Consider the following 20,860-nt stretch of genomic DNA (forward strand, 5'->3'; position numbering starts at 1 on the left):
GTCATTAACCTCTGTATCTGTTCCTAAATGTTTCAAATCTGCAGTGATTAAACCATTACTTAAGAAATCTAATCTCGATCCTACTGTATTGAAAATTATAGGCCGATATCGAATCTATCATTTTGTTGAAAATTCTGGAAAAAGTGGTTTCGTGGCAGCTCGCGGACCACCTCACTGAGAATAATCTTTTTGAGCCACTGCAGTCTGCTTTTAGAAAATGTCACTCCACAGAGACAGCGCTCACTAAAGTAGTGAATGATCTTTTGCGATCAATGGGCTCGGACACCACCACGGTTTTGGTCTTGTTAGATCTTAGTGCTGAGTTTGATACTGTGAATCATCATATTTTACTCGATAGGCTGGAGAATTATTTTGGGATTACTGGAAGTGCCCTTGTGTGGTCATACCTGTCCAGTCATTCTCATTGTGTTTTCTACAATAACACTACTTCTAATCTTACTTATCTAATCTTACTTACATGAAGTTTGGGGTTCCACAGGGATCTGTTCTGGGCCCCCTGCTTTTTTCCCTGTATGTAGCACCCCTTGGGCGTATGCTGTGGCATTTTGGGATTGCCTTTCATTGCTATGCTGATAATACTCAATTATACATGCCGGTGACTGCTGGTAATCTCATTAAAATAAAATCTTTAGAAGATTGCCTTGCATCAGTGAGAAGTTGGATGTCTAGTAACTTCCTACTTTTAAACTCTGATAAAACTGAAATGATGGTTCTTGGTCCAGCGAGTTATCTGCTAGCACTTAGCTTGGGATGGTGTGTTATACATCATATGGACAAAGTGAGGAATCTTCAGGTAATTTTTGATCCTACGTTGTCTTTTGACCTTCACATTAGGGACATCACGAGGACTGCTTTCTTCCATCTGTGAAATATAGCGAAGATTCGTCCCATCCTGTCTATGGCTGATGCTGACCCTGATTCATGCTTTTGTTTCTTCTAGATTGGACTACTGCAATGTTATATTTTCTGATTTACCACATCCAGCATTAGGGGTCACCAACTACTTGAAAATGCTGCTGCCAGACTTTTGACATGAAGCAGAAAATTTGATCACATTACACCCATTCTGGCGTCTCTTCACTGGCTGCCTGTCTCTGTGAGAGCAGATTTTAAGGTTCTCCTACTGGCCTATAAAATTGTTCACGGACTGGCACCTTCCTACCTTGTTGACTTAGTAAAACCCAATGTTCCGGTCGGGGCCTTGCACTTGCACGATGTAGGACTATTTTGTGTTCCTAGGGTGAATAAAAAGTCTGTGGGGGCAAAGAGCTTTCTCTTATTGTGCCTCCTTTCTGTGGAACAGGTCCAGCATCAATAAAGCAGTCAGATTCTGTGGACACGTTTAAAGCCAGATTGAAGACTCATCTGTTCTCCCTCTCGTTTAGTTAGCATATTTGTCACTATGCTCTTTATTATTGTTATTATGCTTTTTATTTCTTTAAATATTTAATATTTCTTCTACTTTTTAATTGTGTCTTTTAATTATGCCTTTTAATCTTTTAATTCATTTTCATTTGTTTTTGGGTTGTTTTGTGTGAAGTGCCTTGGGGCGACGCTGTCGTGAGTTGGCACTCTACAAATTGAATGAATTGAAAAATTCAATTGAAATAGTTTAGTTCTGGAACTGCCAAGGTCCTGTTTGCCAAAATTAAAATCAATGGGTTCAAAATCATTGGAGCTAAAGTTAAAGTTTATGTTTTTCACTCTGATTTTCACCACACTTTCAGACATATGTTGGTGAGTTCTGGAATTGACAAAGTGATGTTTGCCAAAGGTCAGTCATTACATCTGCCTTTCTGTTTGTTGCCTTATTCTGCCAAGGCTGTTTTGCTCATTTCTACCAAACATGGTATGGTCAGTGAAAGCTGACCATAAAATTAAACAATTCATTTTGGGAACGGTCAAGGTCAAGGAATTTGAATTTCAACCCAATTTGGACCAAATGTGGTGCACATTTAAGACGATGCCAAAATATCCCTGCACTGGTAAAGTCAGCCAGAGGCCAAATATCTCTACTTAATGAACATTTACCGTAATGTTTGACCTTTGACACAGCCAATCAACCAGCAAATGCAAGAGAAGAGTCTGGGGCCCTCATTAAAAAAAAAAAAAAAAACTGTGGATAGAAAAGGATCTAAATGTTATGATTGGTGACCAGGAGCGAAGATGATTTAGAACCCCATAAGCAGGCAGCCAGACTCAGGGGCATATGTGCCAAAACCCAGGTGATTTATTAAATCCAAGGTGACAAAAAACACAAATCATATAGTAGATTGCGACAAACTGAACACAAGGGGGGGGGGGGGGGGCAATACCAAGACATCCACAGGTGACTGAACATGACACATAACCAAAAATACACCTTCAATACAAATGCAAACACAAAGTGATAACTGATCAACTCTCAATATAGAATTATCAAAGAAACCAAAGACACTAGAAAATAACCAAAATACATAACCACTGGGAAGGTGACCCAACAAGGAGTGTAACCCAACGAAATACTGGAGAACCAAAATCACAGAGACATGGGGAGGAGACAGAGACCAGACTGGAGTACTATACAAGGAGATGTAAGAACCCGGAACCAAGGGGGGGTGTAAGGCTTCACAGACAGCAGACACACAGAGAACAGACAGAGGTAACGTGCACAACACACACACACACACACACACACACACACACACACACACACACACACACACACACACACACACACACACACACACACAGGAAAGCGGGAAGGCCGGTGTACAACCACACACACACAACCGTGCAGACACACGGCTGATAGCAGGAGGGGCGTACATCACACTCAGAACACAAACCAACATAGACTCATGAGTTAATAAAGTGCAGCAAGAAGATAAAACAAGACTGACAGGTGAAGACGCAGGGGTGGAACACGGAGGACAGACAGTGACATAACCCAGGGGACACGCACAATCATACACACAGGGGACTGAACGAACACAGATATATGCTGGAAGCGCACACATACACATGCACGCCAGACTAACACAAGGAGGGGGAGTGTCCAGCCCACAGAGTGGAGGCAGGGGACACACAGACAGACATGACAGATGACACCACAACACTAAATGCTGTCATATGAATAAAATTTTGTGTGTCAGTACAAAGAAGATATCGATTTATCACACAGGTGGATGGTGTTCATGCTCATCCACTCATCCATGCATTCAGAAATGCCCTCAGATAACCATACATGATAACAAAACATCAGTTTGTTACTTGTGTTCCTCACTGGATTAACAGTTAAGTGGGTGGTAGAGGTGTGCAGATCGATCCTAATATCGATAATATCGATACCAACGCTGGTATTGATATTGAACGATCCTCGTGTAAAAAGATCAATACTCAAAGCTTTTATTCTCTCCCGCTGTGCACGCAGATTCATCAAAGTCTACTGTAAGAGCAGCGCTGCGCTGTGTCACACAACACAGAGCAGCGCACCCTTGTATTGTGGTTTGTCAGCCCTCTACCTCAGGAGATTTTGTTTTAAGTTGTGTTGAGTGATATTTTTTTAAACAAAAATGTTGATTGTGATAATAAAGTATTTTGTTGTCACGTACAATGTTTGGAGAAATTCTATCCTAGGTCTTTTGGATCCTTTGGATCTATGAAGCTTAAATATGAAAAAGTATCAGTATCGATATCAGATATACTGGGCCTATATTTACTTGGTATTGGATCAATACCAAAATTCCCGGTATTGCCCACCTCTAGTGGGTGGAGTGGAGAAGGAAAAAAAAATAATAATACAATAACATGCTTTTGGAGGGCAGTATGAGTTACACAATTTGTTTACGCACAGCGGGCGGGTACAGCCAGATACCATCGACGTAAATCTACGATACCGGCCTAGCAACGCCCCGGTAAAGTGATAATAATAAATTGTATTTGCTGGTCACAGCAAGTGGCAACACATTGCAGATGCTGTTAATACAATCAGACTGATTACTTCATACCTTATAGAAATAATACTGATAATCCAACCATGTGCATCACTAATATAGTCACATTTCAGCAGCTGTGGTGTGACACAGCGCTGAAAAAATACGGTGCAGCCGCAAAGTATTCACAGCGCTTCACTGTATCCACATTTTATGTTACAGCCTTATTCCAAAAATGGATGAAATTCTTTTTTTCCCAAAACTCTACACATAATACCTCACATTCTAATCCGATACATTGGATCCACAAATATGATTGGTTAATCGTATAAGATTTCAGACCATCAAATATTGAGTAGACAGTGGCAAAATATTCGACCATTTCACATTTGATGCATAACTCCGCGCCCTGACCGCGTTGTTGCGCAGGTGTCAACAATGGCGTTCTCAGCTGAGAGTGAGAGAAACTGGCACAGTGATGGCAATGTGGAATAAGTGGATTTAATAGATTTAACTGGAGTGATTGATGGATTTAACTCAGTGCAGCTGACGAGATGGAGAAATCTGTGGGTCTGCTCACAGAATTTCAAGTTTGAAGACGCTGTTGCTACGGTAATCTTTGACGAGCCGACCACACACTTTCACAACGATTCGCCGACTGAATTACTTACAGAAAAATAAACTGTGCAAATGATGAAATTGGATTAGATTGGTGCGTGTGCATGTGCACTAAATTCCATATTCAGTGGGCTGTACAAAGGTTATGTCTGATGATTTGCGTTCATGCTGGATTACGGTCGCAAATTGAGTTTTACCGACAACGCGTTAGTGGTGCCTGTAAAACGGATATTTGCGACCGTAAATCCATCCATCCATCATTTTCTTCCGCTTTATCCGGAGTCAGGTCGCGGGGGCAGCAGCTCAAGCAAAGCCGCCCAGACCTCCCGATCCACACACACCTCCCCCAGCTCCTCCGGGGGAACCCCAAGGCGTTCCTAAGCCAGCCGAGAGATGTAATCCTTCCAGCGTGTCCTGGGTCTTCCCCGGGGCCTCCTCCCAATGGGACGTGCCCGGAACACCTCTCCAGCGAGGCGTCCAGGGGGCATCTGGAAAAGATGCCTGAGCCACCTCAACTGACTCCTTTCGACGTGGAGGAGCAGCGGCTCGACTCCGAGCTCCTCCTGAGTGACCGAGCTCCTCACCCTACCTCTAAGGGAGCGCCCAGCCACCCTGCGGAGGAAACTCATGTCGGCCGCTTGTACCCACGATCTCATTCTTTCGGTCATGAGCCAAGTCTCATGACCATAGGTGAGGATCGGAACGTAGATCGATCGGTAAATCGAGAACTTTGCCCTCCTACTCAACTCTCTCTTCACCACGACGGTCCGATACAGCGACCGCATCACTGCAGATGCTGCAGCGATCCGTCTATCGATCTCACGCTCCATCCGTCCCTCACTCGTGAATAAGACCCCGAGATACTTAAACTCCTCCACTTGAGGCAAGGACACTCCACCGACCTGAAGAGGGCAATGCACCTTTTTCCGGTCGAGAACCATGGCCTCAGATTTGGAGGTGCTGATTTTCATCCCGGATGCCTCACACTCGGCTGCAAACCGCCCCAGTGCACGCTGAAGGTCCTGATTTGACGAAGCCAACAGAACCACATCGTCCGCAAACAGCAGAGACGAGATTCTGTGGTTCCCAAACCAGACCCCCTCTACACCCTGGCTGTGCCTAGAAATTCTGTCCATAAAAATAATGAACAGAACCGGTGACAAAGGGCAGCCCTGGCGGAGGCCAACGTGCACTGGAAACAGGTTTGACTTACTAACGGCAATGCGAACCAAGCTCCTGCTGCGGTCGTACAGGGACCGGATAGCCCTTAGCAAAGGACCCTGGACCCCGTACTCCCAGAGCACTCCCCACATGGTGCCCCAAGGGACACGGTCGAATGCCTTTTCCAGATCCACAAAACACGTGGACTGGTTGGGCAAACTCCCATGAACCCTCGAGCACCTGATGGATCGTGTAGAGCTGGTCCAGTGTGCTATGACCAGGACGAAAACCACACTGCTCCTCCTGAATCCGAGGTTCGACCATCGGTTGAATTCTCCTCTCCAGTACTCTGGAATAGACCTTACCGGGGGGCTGAGGAGTGTGATCCCCCTATAGTTGGAACACACCCTTCTTAAACAGAGGGACCACCACCCCAGTCTGCCAATCCAGAGGCACTGTCCCCGATCGCCACGCAATGTTGCAGAGGCGTGTCAGCCAAGACAGTCCCACAACATCCAGAGACTTAAGGTACTCAGGACGGATTTCATCCACCCCAGGAGCCTTGCCACTGAGGAGCTTTCCAACCACCTCGGTGACTTCTGCCTGGGTAATGGATGAGTCCGCCTCTGGGTCCCCAGTCTCTGCCTCCTCTTCGGAAGACGTGACGATGGGATTGAGGAGATCCTTGAAGTACTCCTTCCACCGCCCAACAACATCCCCAGTCAGAGTCAACAGCTCCCCACCCGCACTGTAAACAGTGCTGGTGGAGAGCTGCTTCCACCTCCTGAGGCATCGGATGGTTTGCCAGAATCTCTTCGAGGCTGACCGATAGTCCTCTTCCATAGCCTCCCCGAACTCCTCCCAGATCCGAGTTTTTGCCTCTGCGACCGCACGGGCTGCTGCACGCTTGGCCTGCCAGTACCTGTCAGCTGCCTCTGGAGTCCCACCTACCAACAAAGAGAAGTAGGACTCCTTCTTCAGCTTGACGGCATCCCTTACGTCCGGCGTCCACCACCGGGTTCGGGGATTGCCGCCGCAACAGGCACCAGAGACCCTGCAACCACAGCTACGAGCGGCCGCATCAGCAATGGAGGTGGAGAACATGGTCCACTCGGATTCTATGTCTCCAACCTCCCCCGGGATCTGGGAGAAGCTCTCCCGGAGGTGGGAGTTGAAGACCTCCCTGACAGAGGGTTCCGCCAGTCGATCCCAGCCGACCCTCACAATACGTTTGGGCCTGCCAGGTCTGACCGGCTTCCTCCCCTCCCAGCGGATCCAACTCACCACCAGGTGGTGATCGGTCGACAGCTCTGCCCCTCTTTACTCGAGTATCCAAGACATGTGGCCGAAGGTCAGATGATACGACTACAAAGTCAATCATCGACCTCCGGCTCAGGGTGTCCTGGTGCCACGTGCACTTATGGACACCCTTGTGCTTGAACATGGTGTTTGTGATGGACAAACTGTGACTAGCACAGAAGTCCAACAACTGAACACCACTCGGGTTCAGATCAGGGAGACCATGCTTCCCGATCACCCCCCTCCAGGTCTCACTGTCGCCGCCCACGTGGGCGTTGAAATCCCCCAGGAGAACAATGGAGTCCCCAGTCGGAGCGCTATCTAGTACCCCTCCCAGGGACTCCAGGAAGGTTGGGTACTCTGTGCTGCTGCTCGTCCTGTAGGCCGAGACAACGGTGAGAGACCTGTCCCTGGCCCGAAGGCGTAGGGACGCGACCCTCTCGTTCACCGGAGTGAACTCCAACACATGGCGACTGAGCTGGGGAGCAATAAGCAATGCAACCCCAGCTCTCCACCTCTCCCCATGGGCAATGCCAGAAAAATGAAGCATCCAGCCCCTCTCCAGGAGTTGGATACCAGAGCCCATGCTGTGCGTAGAGGTGAGCCCGACTATCTCTAGTCGGTATCTCTCAACCTCCCGCACAAGCTCAGGCTCCTTGCCCCCCAGCGAGGTGACATTCCATGTCCCAACAGCCAGGGGCTGTGAGCATGGACCGGGCCGCCGGGCCACCCACCCTCGACCGCCACCCAATCCTCTCTGCACCCGACCCCCATGGCCCCCTCTGCAGGTGGTGAACCCACAGGATGAACGCAAATCATCAGACACAACTGGGTTATTCATTAAATGACAATGTGAAAAAAAGTTTTTTTGAGATTTTTTTCAAATTTATTAAAAATAAAAAACTAAGAAATCACATGTACATAAGTATTCACAGGCTTTGCCATGAAGTTCAAAACTGAGCTCCGGTGCAGACCCGGCGCCAGAAAAAAAATATTAAGGGGGCAATGAGTTTATCACAGGGGGCAGGGTCGCCCCCCCCCCCCAAAAAAAGTGCGCACCGGAGGGCACGTGCCTCTGAGCATGCATAATGAATTGGGTGCACTTCTGGAAAGCTCGTGTATTTAGGCTACACCGTTGTAAGAGACTGAATAAGAGTAAAGAGTGATGACAGTATTTTTTTAATTATTATTTGAACATATAGACCCTCGATCAAGTGATCTCCTGCATACCACAGAGCCGGGTGTCTGCCGAGACGAGGTGCGCCAACTTTCGACACTAAGAGCTGTGACGTACCTTTGCGTTGTCCAACGATGCGTCGGGCCAAAACACGGAAGACTCGTGGCAGAAACCACTGATCTCTACAAAATGGATTGGACCAATCCATTTTGTAGAGATCAGTGGGAAAGTTTTTGTGTAGGCTCTCAGTTGTCCAGGTGGTTTCAATAGTAGAGAAGCTTGAATCTTCGACTGGACTGGGTTCCTTGATGCAAGGACGTTTCGCTTCAATTCACAGAAGCCTCCTCAGCTAAAATTCTTGCTCTGGTGGTCTGACTTCTGTCTTGACTCTTGTAGAGAAGAATAATCAAGAAGTCAGAAAAGCTGGAGTTTTAAACCTAACCAGACCCCTCCTACCAAGAGGCAGACTGCTATAGGCTAGTGACTAAACAATAGCTCTAATTAGCACATATTGTGCTCTAGGTAGCACCCTCCTAATGACAGGGCAGCTGTCCCTCCTAATGATGGGACGGACCCTCCTATGATGGCTCCCTTGACGACTCTTCTGATGACGTGAATGACTCATTACCATGAACAAAAGACTGAAACTGCTTTTACCTGAGTACCCCATTGAAAACAGGGGATAAAGCATGTCTCAGACCCCCTCCCCGGTTAAGGCTGGGTTTCAAACGTTTCACAAAGAATGCCTCCTTGACCCCTCTCTCAAACCATTTCTTCTCTCTGGCTAATATTTTAACTTCCTTGTCCTCAAACGTGTGGTTAGTGTCTTTAAGGTGGAGATGAACTGCAGACTGAGGTCCACTGGCACCCTCTCTGCGGTGCTGGTATAGCCTTTTGTGTAAAGGTTGCTTAGTCTCACCTATGTAGTGTTCGTTACAGTTTTCCTGACATCTGATAGAATACACTTCATTGCTCTGTTTGTAACTAGGGATCCTGTCCTTATGGTGAACTAATTTCTGTCTCAAGGTGTTACCGGTTTAAAGTAAAGTGGGATTTTGTGCTGTCTGAAGATCCTCTGTAGTTTTTTCCCCTACTCCTGCTAAATAAGGGAGAGACACTCCTCTTCTTCTTGTCTCCTGTCTATCTGGTCTCTTAGTTCTCTGGGACCTCTGCACTTTGTCCAGGGACCATCATGGGTACCCACATACTGTGAGGGCTTTCCGGACAAGTTGTTGTTCTTTAGCCCTTCCCTCTGTAGTTGTGGGCTCCTACAGGGCTCTGTGTTGAAGAGTCCTGATCACCCCGAGCTTGTGTTCAAGGTGGTGGTTTGAGCCAAAGAGCAGATATTGGTCAGTGTGAATTGGTTTTCTGTAAACCCGTCTGCAGCTGCCTGTTCTCTCCAATCATAACATTACAGTCCAAGAAGGCTAAATGGTTGTTTCTGGCATCCTCACGTGTGAACTTGATATTGACGTCCACCGAGTTGATGTGTTCTGTAAAGTCCTCAACTTCCTGTTGCTTGATTTTAACCCATGTGTCATCAACATATCTGAACCAGTGACTGGGAGAGATGCCCGTGAAAGACGTCAAGGCTGTCTTCTCCACTTGCTCCATGTACAGATTGGCTACAATGGGGGATACCGGAGACCCCATCGCACAACCATGAATCTGCCTGTAGTAATTCCCCCTAAACAGGAAATACGTGGTGTTAAGACAGATCTCCAAGAGTTGGCAGATGTGGTCTGGTTTGAGTTTGGTCCTTTCAAGCAGAGACACATCCTCCAGCTGTCTCTGCCTCACAGCTGAGATGGCCTCAGCGGTGGGGGTGCAGGTGAACAACGAAGTCACATCAAATGACATGACTGTTTCATCTGCCTCCAGCTGCAGGTCCTTGATCTTGTTCACAAAATCTTGTGTGTTCTCCACATGGTGGTCTGAGTTACCCACTAGAGGAGCCAAAATCCACTTGAGGTGCTTGGCCAAATTGTACGTGATGGAATCTGTGCTACATACAATAGGCCTGAGTGGCACGTCTTGTTTGTGGATTTTGGGCAGTCCATAGATGCACGGAGTGGCGTCCCCAGGGTACAGTCTGTAGTTTGTCTGCCTGTCCATGAGTCCCTCTTTCTCCAGGTTTTGGAGGTAGCTAATGATTTTCTTCTTATAGTCACTCGTGGGGTCTCTCTTCAGACCTTCATATGTATTGGAGTCACTGAGCAAGTTGTTGATCTTGGCCTCGTAGTCCGATGTGTTCAGGACCACCGTGCATCTGCCTTTATCCGCTGGCAGGATAAGGATGCTTTGGTCCTTTTGCAGTGCTGACAACGCTTTCCGTTATTCTCCTGTGATGTTGGACGGAGGAGGCTTAGCACTGTTCAGCACTGCTGTGACTCTTAGTCGGAGGTCCCCAGCTTCTGACTCTGACAAACTGTTGTGTTTAATGGCTGACTCTACTGCAGTGATGTAATCTACTGTCGGTATATGTTTAGGGGTCACTGAGAAATTTAGTCCTTTAGCGAGCACATCCTTTTCTGTCTGTGTAAGAACCCTGTTGGAGAGATTCTTTACCCAATTTCCCCGTTGTCACTAATTTGTCTGGGTGAATCTTTAAAAATACTCCCACTGAAAGTATGCCTTTTCTGCCCTAAAAGGTTATGAAACTTCCTGATTTGCCGCTCCTTACTTTTTAAATGCTCAGCCATTTGAATGTTAACTATGAACTTTGTGATCTTACTATGGGCCTCTTCCTCCACTAAAAGTTCTAACATTTTGTGCAGACTATCAAGGTTATTTTGGAGGTCTAATATTTTAAAATGAAGCCTTCTAATTCTAAGACCCAAAATCCTCCTAAGGTAACTGTGCTGGATCTTTTCTGCTGCGTGACCTGCTTCTAGTGCCTTTTGCTTCATGCATTTGGGAATAACATTGTTTTGTTTGCATCTCAGGTTAAATCTTAAGTGATTTCTAAAGTTAGCTATCTTTTTAGCAGTCTTTTCCAGCTTACGTACCAGTGCCAGGACCTCATGCCCACAGTTGGTCGCAATGTTTTTGTGTAGGCTCTCAGTTGTCAGTGACAGTTCTCAGGGACAACTGATTCGTGGACATTTTTAATGATCCGTTCATTTAATGTTAAAATATAAAATGAAACAGCTTTTTAAAAAATAATAAAATAGTTGCTGTTCAAAGAGCCTTTTATTTAGAAGCAGGTGATGTTATACTGGATTCTCTGGACCAGATAAAGGTCTCTTCTGCAGCTTTGAACTCTGGTGGTGTTGCTGAAGACACTTTTGTCCTATTTTGAAGAGCAGAGATGTTTTCTTTCGACTGGACTTCGTGGTGTTCAGCTCATCAATGGAAGTTTGGTTGTCTGCACAGCAAATGTTCCTGATTGGGACAAATAAAAATATTTCTTTAAATATAAAGAAACTCTAAACAGTTTATATATAAAAAAGGGGAAAAAAATGGCAAAAAAAAAAAAAAAAAACGATGGAAAAAAACGCCAGAAAAAATAAGTTATTTAAAATTGAGCTTTTGTGGTGTCTGAAAAAAAGCTGTAGCTTTATTTGGTAAAAATAAGAAAGACTGAACCATTTACAAATGAAAGTGTTCACTCAGATCAACTGTGCTAAAAAGCTAAGCTAATGTTAGCTGATCATTAAACCTTCACAGTAGTTCAGTAAACATCACGTTTTATTTTTACATTATTCTCACCTCGATAAAGCTGCAGAACTAAACTCCGCTGGGCAAACTGGGACTTCGCATATATCCAAAAAGTGGGAGATTTCGGACTGAGTGGGTTTGCTCTATCACCCCAGCTGCCTGCCACGCTCTGCCCAGGAATGATGCCTGAAGGCCGGCTTCTCCGTGCGGGTCGGCCCGCTGTTGCGGTTCGATCGATATCCCACCAAGTCGTCAGTCCTCCCTCGGTCGGCATCACTCCGAAAAGTAGCTGAAAAAAGCTTCTCCCAGCAGGGTGATGGGAGAATCATTCTACTGCTGTTTTTTAAAGGTTTTTTGTGGTTCAGGCGACCCAAATTCAAGATGGCAATCACTCAACTTTTTCTTTTTCTTTTTTTTTTCCAGGTTGTGGAAACAGCCAGAGTGTGACGTGGCCGCAATCTCTGCCCCCTTGCCGCTTCCGAAACGACGCGTCTGACGTCACGACGCGTTGGAAACACATCGGCCTGGCATTACGAAGCGTTAAAGAGTCGCGCTGAAGCCACTGAACTATATACTGACTATATACTATTGTATATACCATCAGTATATAGTTCAGTGGCTGAAGCTTGCAGTGTGAAAGGCCCTTGACACTGCTTGAATAAATCGAGCTTGCCCTCTGCCGCAGTGACAAGCGCAACCCTCAACCTATCAAATCGCTTGAACACAGACACACGCCATATCCATTTGTTTAAAAATTAATTACTTTATTTAATTAATTTGGTTTATTTGTTAAATATGTGATATTAATGAATAACTAATATTTTGCTATATTTTCCAGTATTTCTTTTTCTTTCTTTTTTATTTTTATTTTTTGATAACTCTAACATCTGAGGGGGCGAGGTTGATGATGTGAGGGGGCGTCGCCCCCAAACGCCCCCTCGTGGCGCCGGGTCCGCTCCGGTGTATCCTGTTTTCACTGATCATCTTTGAGAAGTTTCTACAGCTTAATTGGAGCCCACCTGGGGTAAATTCAGTAAAGTCTGTTGAATGGACATGATTTGGAAAGACACACACCTGTCTACATATAAGGTCCCACAGCTGACAGTGCATGTCAGAGCACAAACCAAGCATGAAGTCAAAGGAATTGTCGGTAGACCTCTGAGACAGGATTGTCTCGAGGCACAAATCTGGGGATGAGTACAGAAATATTTCTGCTGCTTTGAAGGTCCCAGTGAGCACAGTGGCCTCCATCATCCATAAGGCTGTAATATAACAAAATGTAGAAAAAGTGAAGCGCTGTGAATACTTTCCATATGCACCGTATTAAAAGTGGCTTGATTTAAGATCTGAGTTGGCTTATAAATTTTACAAATGAAAACTCCTTATGTGTCACTATCACAAATATAACCGCTGATTTTTTATTTATTTATTTATTTATTATTATTATAAAGTAGATGTATATGCGATGTGTGTTATTAAGTCCCAAGCTGTTATTCAGCTTGGGATTCCAGAGAGGGCAGTCGCAACTCCTCCTCTCTCCTCTCCTTCTGTGTTTTTCTCTATCTCTGCCCCAACCTTCAAAAGTCCCAAGTTCACCAGATTGTGTATTCTTCGAACTATATTTGGAATAACCATGGAATTGATCAGCTGATTTCTCAACACTGTTGACACCATTTTCTTCAAGAAGGAATCAGGGCTGGGGGACCCTGCATGCCCAGATGGAACCTATTCTGCAGGCTATGTTCTCAATGCTTGGGAGAAGTGGCACGTCGTGTGCTTGGCACCACTCTCCGTGGAAGATGTTGAGGATTTATTCTTATTTGCCTTTATGGTAGGAGGTCTTTTGCTGCTTGAATTATGCGCTGCCCTGTCCTACTGGAAAATTGGCAAGATGGCCGCTACCAAAACCACAACCCCACATCTCTCCGTCATGATTAATGAGGTGGGCAAGTTGGTACAATCTCAGACTGCGTTAACTTTTGAACTTAACTGCAAGTGGAAACCATCTCGAAGCAATATGTCTGCCCTGCAAAGGAATTAATGTGGGAGACCAGTGAATATTCACAATTGGATCTGGATGGTTAAAGAGAGTCCATATTGGAATTCTGTGTCTCTCTGCCTAACCCAAAATAGAAATAGAATGATCTGCACTACCACAGTGCTCCCATACATAAGCTTTATTCAACAAGATGTGACGTTCGGGCAAAGTGCCCTCCTCAAACAGCCCTGGCTGCCCCCCACCCCTACCCCTCCTTTGTGTTTCTGTCCCCACCCCCACCCCAGCCTTTGCTCTGAAACTCTGGAAGACCGCACGGCACAACTGCAGCTGATGTGTGCCATTATTACATTCAACCAGTAATAACTGTGGATTAATTGCTATATTTCTGGGGTAATTGGGTGTGAAGGATTATTGCCCACTAGCACATGACATCATTATATGTGTAAATGCAGCTCTTGGCAAAACTATATTGTATCTACATTAATGTAAATGTCCACCAGGTGGAGATATTGCTCATTTCAAGAACCTTGAGTATAGTCTGCTGTGGGACACCATTAACAGCCAACCTGTTGCTTATACTAGTAGATGATGCCACTCACATTTTTCATCCAGTCTGGCTTCAATTCATCATCTCTACTTGGGTCACTAATTTTCTCAAATGTTTGTATGCATGTGTCAGAGTTTCTGCACAAATTCCATCAGGTTTGTTTCGATAGATTACAAGGTTTGCATGTGAAGTGGCGTATGCCTCTTTCAGGTTGCATTTTTAAGTATATGGAGTGGGTAAAAATGAGAACAGTGGCAGTCAGCTCCATAAAGAATGAAGTTTTTGTAGAGTTTGGTATAAAGTTTCATAAATACTTAATCAAGTTCCAGGAAAGTAACAGACAGCTGCGAAAATGACAGATTTATAACATTCCTCTCCAACTTGCCCTTTTTTTTCCTTTAGTTTAATAAGTCATAGTGGGGAAATGTATGTTCAGTGAAGAATCTACATGCCTCTGAATTTACTACATCAGTTAACACTGGTTACCCTCAGATCTTTGTGAACACAGTCCCTGAAGACCACCACACAGATCAGAAGTGCCTGTGACACACCGACTGTACCCGCAGCTGTAATATTTTACTCGCTTCATACACTGTTATTAGTTAGAATTAAATAAACTCCTTTTCTGCTCGATGAAGCCGTCTGCTCCTGTCTTATAAGATAAGAGCAGATGTCAAATGGTCTGGGAAAAGCAAATTTTGTTCCGCTCTAACTAATAAATGAATGAGAAGATGAGGAATTTGAAACACTGTGTGAGAAAAGTTAATGGGACAGTCTGTTAGATTTTAAGTCACAGATTAGAACTTGTCTTCTTCTTGGGGTTCTTTTACAAATTGCATTTAATATCCTCAACTGTTTTGGAAATTTTTGATTCTGGAGTTAAAAATGGAATTTCATATCTTCCCTGCTCGACATATGCTCAAATACGCCCAGACTCATTTGAACAGGCTGCAATAAACGTTTGAAGGGTGGGAGCTGTATCAGTGTTATATGGCTGGGGGGGCCTGGCTGCCTTTTTGTTTCTGTCCTTTGCTTCTCCTTCCAGGTGGTTTGCATTTGGAACTGAGTGGCTGTGTTGCTGAGTTTATCAGGACCTCACCCTGATCACCTGAGGCTGATCACCTGCGGCTCATCAGGACTCACAGCTGAGGTGCATCTGCATGGATTGGAACATGGTGGCATTTAAGACTGGAGTACACAGTGTGTATTTGCCAGAGACTCGACCTTGTGACCAGACGGGTGAGATCTTCATCTCGGGAGCCATCTCATCATCAATGGATGCAGAGAACGTCCAGGTTTGATGCACGGTCTGTGAAAGAGGAGGGGTTGAGGTCTCACGCTCGTCAGCACACTTCCTGAGGTACGTTAGATTTTGTGACTAACATTTATACAGTCAGTAAATGTGGTGTCCCTCACACCTTTATTATATTGAGCTGTATGTTAGTCATGTATCGACTTCCACTGCAGTGGAGTTTTGTGAACTGGATGTTCCATGCCTGCAGGTTGGGAAGTTGATTAGTAATCAAGCCAGGAAGTGTTTGCTGTTTGTACACCTTTAAGTGTTCTCTCTGTGTGTAGAGTGTGGACTCACATAATGGTTCCTTCTTTCACAGATTCGGTTTGTTGCGGCCACCTGGGGGGTGTCGGTGGGGTCCTTGAGTCCGAACAGCTTCTGGCTCCGGACCGTTAGCGCTGCTGGGAGCGCACCACGCCAGACCGCACTTTGTTTTCTATGTATCACTGTTATGTATTAAATTCAGTTAGCCTTTGTACCGTGCTCTGCTTATTTCATACTGGGTCTTTCAAACACTGGTCGGTTCTCCGAGCTGCGTCCGACACATAACAATCAGGACGAGTTACTGTGTCGGGTGCTGCTGAAACTGCACGAGTGTCTGCAGAAAAGCAAAATTATTAATTCAGAGATGCTGTTTTATCCATTTCACTTGGACCGCGGTGCTCGTCTGATGGTTTGGTTTGTTTGTGAAGGTGAGAACTCTGGTGCAGTCCGCTTGACAAGTCAGGATGCGGTCCTGTTTCAAGTGAAATGCAGCACAGTTCATTTGTGATTAGTGCCAAGGGATCAAATATTCCACCTGTGTTTGAATTCCACACATGAATAATGTGCAGCATAATTTGCTTTGCTGTGAAGAGACTAAGGGGCAAAATCCAGTGCTGAAAAATGAAGCCAACGTGGTGTGTGGCAACCTACGAGCTGCTGTGGCCTTAGACTGTGTTTATCCATTTACCAGCATTATTTTTTTTTACAAAGATCTGAGATAATATGGCTTGCTATGTGGTTAAATATAAAAACAGACCAGCAAAGAGTCTGTGCACTGGTATTTCTGTTGAATTACATTTTTTATTATTTACAATCTCAATTCAAAAAAGGTTGGGACAGAGTGGAAAATCGGGGAGAAAAAAGAAAAGAAAAAATCCCCAGCAATTCTTACTTTTACTTAGACTTATTTCATTGCGTACAGGTTTTGTTAGTTTTTTTTTTTTTATTGATGGGGCGGGGCAGGCGTAAACTTTATTTAATTTGTAAATGCGTTGCATTTACAGCCTGAAACGCATTCCAAAAAAAGTTGGGAGACAAAAGCAATGACCACTTTGTAATGTTGCCATTCTTTTTTACAACCCTCATAGGCTATATATATATATTAGCAGCCCCGAAGAGCCACTTAGAAGCTAAAAAAATTTGCTCTGGACTTCATCCGATGTCCACCACTTATTCTACTTATGTCCTGGCTAATCTATGAATGGATAATGAGGTGGAGTATGACCTTTAGTGGCCTGGTAAGATGAATGAAGCATTAACACACCCATAACTGAGTTACCAAGCAAGCTAAAAGCTAACAAGCTAAATTAGTTCACATGTTTTACTACTGCATATTTTTGAGGACTGAGTAATGTTTTGATACCAGTTTGCTTGGGTGTCCTTATGAAAAATCATTGTTTCCTCAGTAATCATGGATTAACTGGACCTAATGTCATCAAACTACCAATATTTTTTTAAAGTGCTAATGCCATTAGCATACAAAGTTAAATAACATGCTCATTTTACTCAGTGAAAATACTGGAGCACAGATGTTTTAAATTATCTATTAGGACAATTAACTACACAACACCCTATATTATTATAGATACCCTGATTATTATAGATATCACCCCTGACATCAGGGTGAATGTGAGGCATAACTGTAAAGCGCTTTGAGCGTCTGATTCAGATGGAAAAGTGCTATATAAATGCAGTCCATTTACCATATTTGCAATAAAATGCTCAGAAAGGACATATACAGTGCTTGAAAATAAATAGCAGTCACAGCTAGCACTCTCTGTGTTACCAGAGCTCTGATCTTGTCACACGATAGCTGTCACTCACAGTGACAACACCCCTCATTGTGCATAACTGTATCACATAAAATGTCATAGGGGAATGAGTTATAATAACACAGTTGTGATGGAGGGGAAAACTAGCTATTAGAGACCAAAGCATTTGGCTGTAAACCTGTATTTTCTCCTGTAAAGTTGGACATTTTAACATGGGCTTCTATGGCACTGTGCTCTTGTCTGAATCCAGCCTCAAGTGGCCAGGCAAGGAACTACAACTTTCTCTTCTTCCGGGTGTGCCTCATTTTGGACGGCTGGAGGTTGCTGCATGCACACAAGGCATTGATGATACCAAGCGATGAAAGGTTTCAGCTGTTATTTTATCCTTTTCTTCAAGGGAGCAACATGGGGTTATAATTTCTGCATTTTTTATTCAGCAGAAACAAGAATTCCTTTTCTGATTGCTTTGCACAAAAAAGCCTCTTGCCTACCCTCCTAACCCCCACCCTTAGCAACAACTTTATCAAGTGTGACACGAGTGCAACACTCTACTCTCTCCAACTTTCTATTCTTATCTCACCCCATCTTCTCCTTTATTGGGAGATTCTTCTCTTCCCAACTATCTGTGTCTGTCTTCATCGTACCACCTCCCCCGCAGCACCACATCTTATTCTTCCATCTCATTCCGTTGTGTGTGGTTGTGACCTTTAAGAGAGTACAGCTGACAGAATCTGTGCTTTGATCTTTGCCAGGTATTTTATCCCTGTATCCATTTTTGGCACCACAGACACAACACAGTGCTCTCCGGAGACAGCGCAGATGTCAAAGGGCCCACAGGGGACCAAGGCCGCTGTGTCCACCAGAGACACCTTCTTTCGCAGCTTTGATTTCTGCTCCATGTTGCTCTCATCGCAGAGGGCTGCACTGGTCGAAAAACACAACCGAGAAAAATACTAGTACTTTTGTCATTTCTGCAAAATCGTGCAAAAGAAACTGTCAGCTCAAAAACAGACTAAATGGCGTGTAATAAACTGAGAGAGAACGTTGACACCGACAGCTGAATCTGAATGTTTTACCGGCACACTGATTCAACAGAAACTATAGAAAGTCACTGTTAGAGCTTCTGTACGACATCAACATTAACATATTTGGGCCACATGTCCACCTTGAGATTAAGATGAAGATATGCTGCACATGATAGGTTGCTGTAAATTATAACTTGGCAGCAGTCACTATATGGTCCACTAAGTTAAGGAAACGTCAAAATTCAGGGAAAAAATTGACAGTCAGCAGAACCATGTAAAGGGCTACTGACCATGGGGGGGCGGGAATATTACGTTTGGCCACATAAATATGTTTGACAGGAAAGTGATGACTGCTCTGTGCTTTCATCTCCAACAAATTACTGTATGGTTCTTTTTTTTTACTGGATCACCAAAGCAAACAAACACCAGGCTGCACACATCGTGATTCATTTCAGAGGTCTTCTTAACGGGGAAGTTCAACATTTCAAAAATATTATTTCATGGAGGAGTAATCATTTTCTCTCTGTCTGTTGAAACCACCTCTAGTCGCGTCAGGAATCACAAAGGACCGTTTCAGCTGGAGCTTTTTTCCTCTCTCTCATGTGTTTCATCTGTCGTGAGGTGGAGAATGATTTTCGGAATTGTCTAAAAGGTAATTATTTGTAATGTTTATATTGTAATTGTTGTGAAAGTGTAGTGACACGGACCCACAACAGGGGGCGCAAATGAACGGTCAATAGATGAGCCAAAAAGTAACAATTTAATGTTGTGAAGGTGCACAACGAATATACAAACAATCTCAGTATCTGATAACAGTCAATCCACAATGGTGACGTGTGGGCAGGCTCGAGGAAAGAAGACGTCTGTCCCGAGAAGAGCCGGAACCACACGATTTCTGCCGCCACCGAACCTGGTGAATACTGGAGCCGCCAAGTCCCGAATTCCCAGGTGATCACCGTCCCCGACTGTCGGATCTGGTACTGCTGGCGAAGAGCAAAGACAGTCAAGTGTGGGTGTGTGTACACCCCGTAACAACAACGGTGGGAATGCCACCTCCACCTCAAATCACACACTCGTGCAGCTCCTGTTTAACCACTTATCTGGTTGGGGTGTGAGGCGAAGCCGTCGCTAATCACACCAAACGCCAATCCAGCAGATAAGAAAACACCACAGGAAAACGGCTGCAAAAAGAGCTCAGATTATTTCTTAATGTATTAGTTCAGCAGAGAAAATTACCTCCATAGAAGTACGATATCTCGGCAACGAGGTGGAGATGACGTCTGGTCTTTATGGAGTGAGATGATGTAGAGTAGATGGGTGACAGCTGTCAAGAGATAATGAGTGACAGCTGTCACCCCCGGCTGTGTCCGTGGCGGCAGCGCCCTCTCGTGCCTGAAGCCCGCACTTCAGGCAGGGCGCCCTCTGGTGGTGGGCCAGCAGTACCTCCTCTTCTGGTGGCCCACACAACAGTAATAGCTTGGTAAAACAGTTGCATGTTCATTCCTTCTTATGAGTATCTGTAAAATTATGTTTATTATAGATTTAACATCTCGTTATAAATCGATCAGACGGGCTGCGTTGTGATGTGGTGCACTGATGCAATCACTCGCACTCACACGCAGTGTTTTTTAATTGTTTGCGCAATGTTCACGTAAAGTTCACATAATTAATGTGTCACTGAGATTTTGAACATTTCAAAATTTTCGCGGATCAAAGTTGTACAAGTGTCAGGGCACCTTTAGTCTGCTGCCATTGCAATCTGGACCTGGATAAGCAGCAAATGAATAAATGAATAGCTACAGGGTTGGGGTTTGTTGTTGTTGGGGGGGGGGGGGGGGGACTGTCGCTTTAAAAATATGTAAAACCTCTGTGTGCTTTAACACCAGATTTTAGAATTCAATTCAGAATAAAGCTGTCACAACGATCCAGCATCTATAAATCCATTTGATATATTAGGAGATAAAATACAGTATTGCACATGTGATCAAAAACTGGTATTTCAGTGAAAAAGGCAGTGTAACTGCAGGGTGTGGAGTTAACACATTCAAGTAGCCTCAACTATCAAAAGCTCAGAGAATAACACGCCTGAATTGTAAAACGGTATTCCAC

Source organism: Thalassophryne amazonica, chromosome 4 (genome assembly GCF_902500255.1).
Source record: "Thalassophryne amazonica chromosome 4, fThaAma1.1, whole genome shotgun sequence".
Lineage (NCBI taxonomy): Eukaryota > Metazoa > Chordata > Actinopteri > Batrachoidiformes > Batrachoididae > Thalassophryne > Thalassophryne amazonica.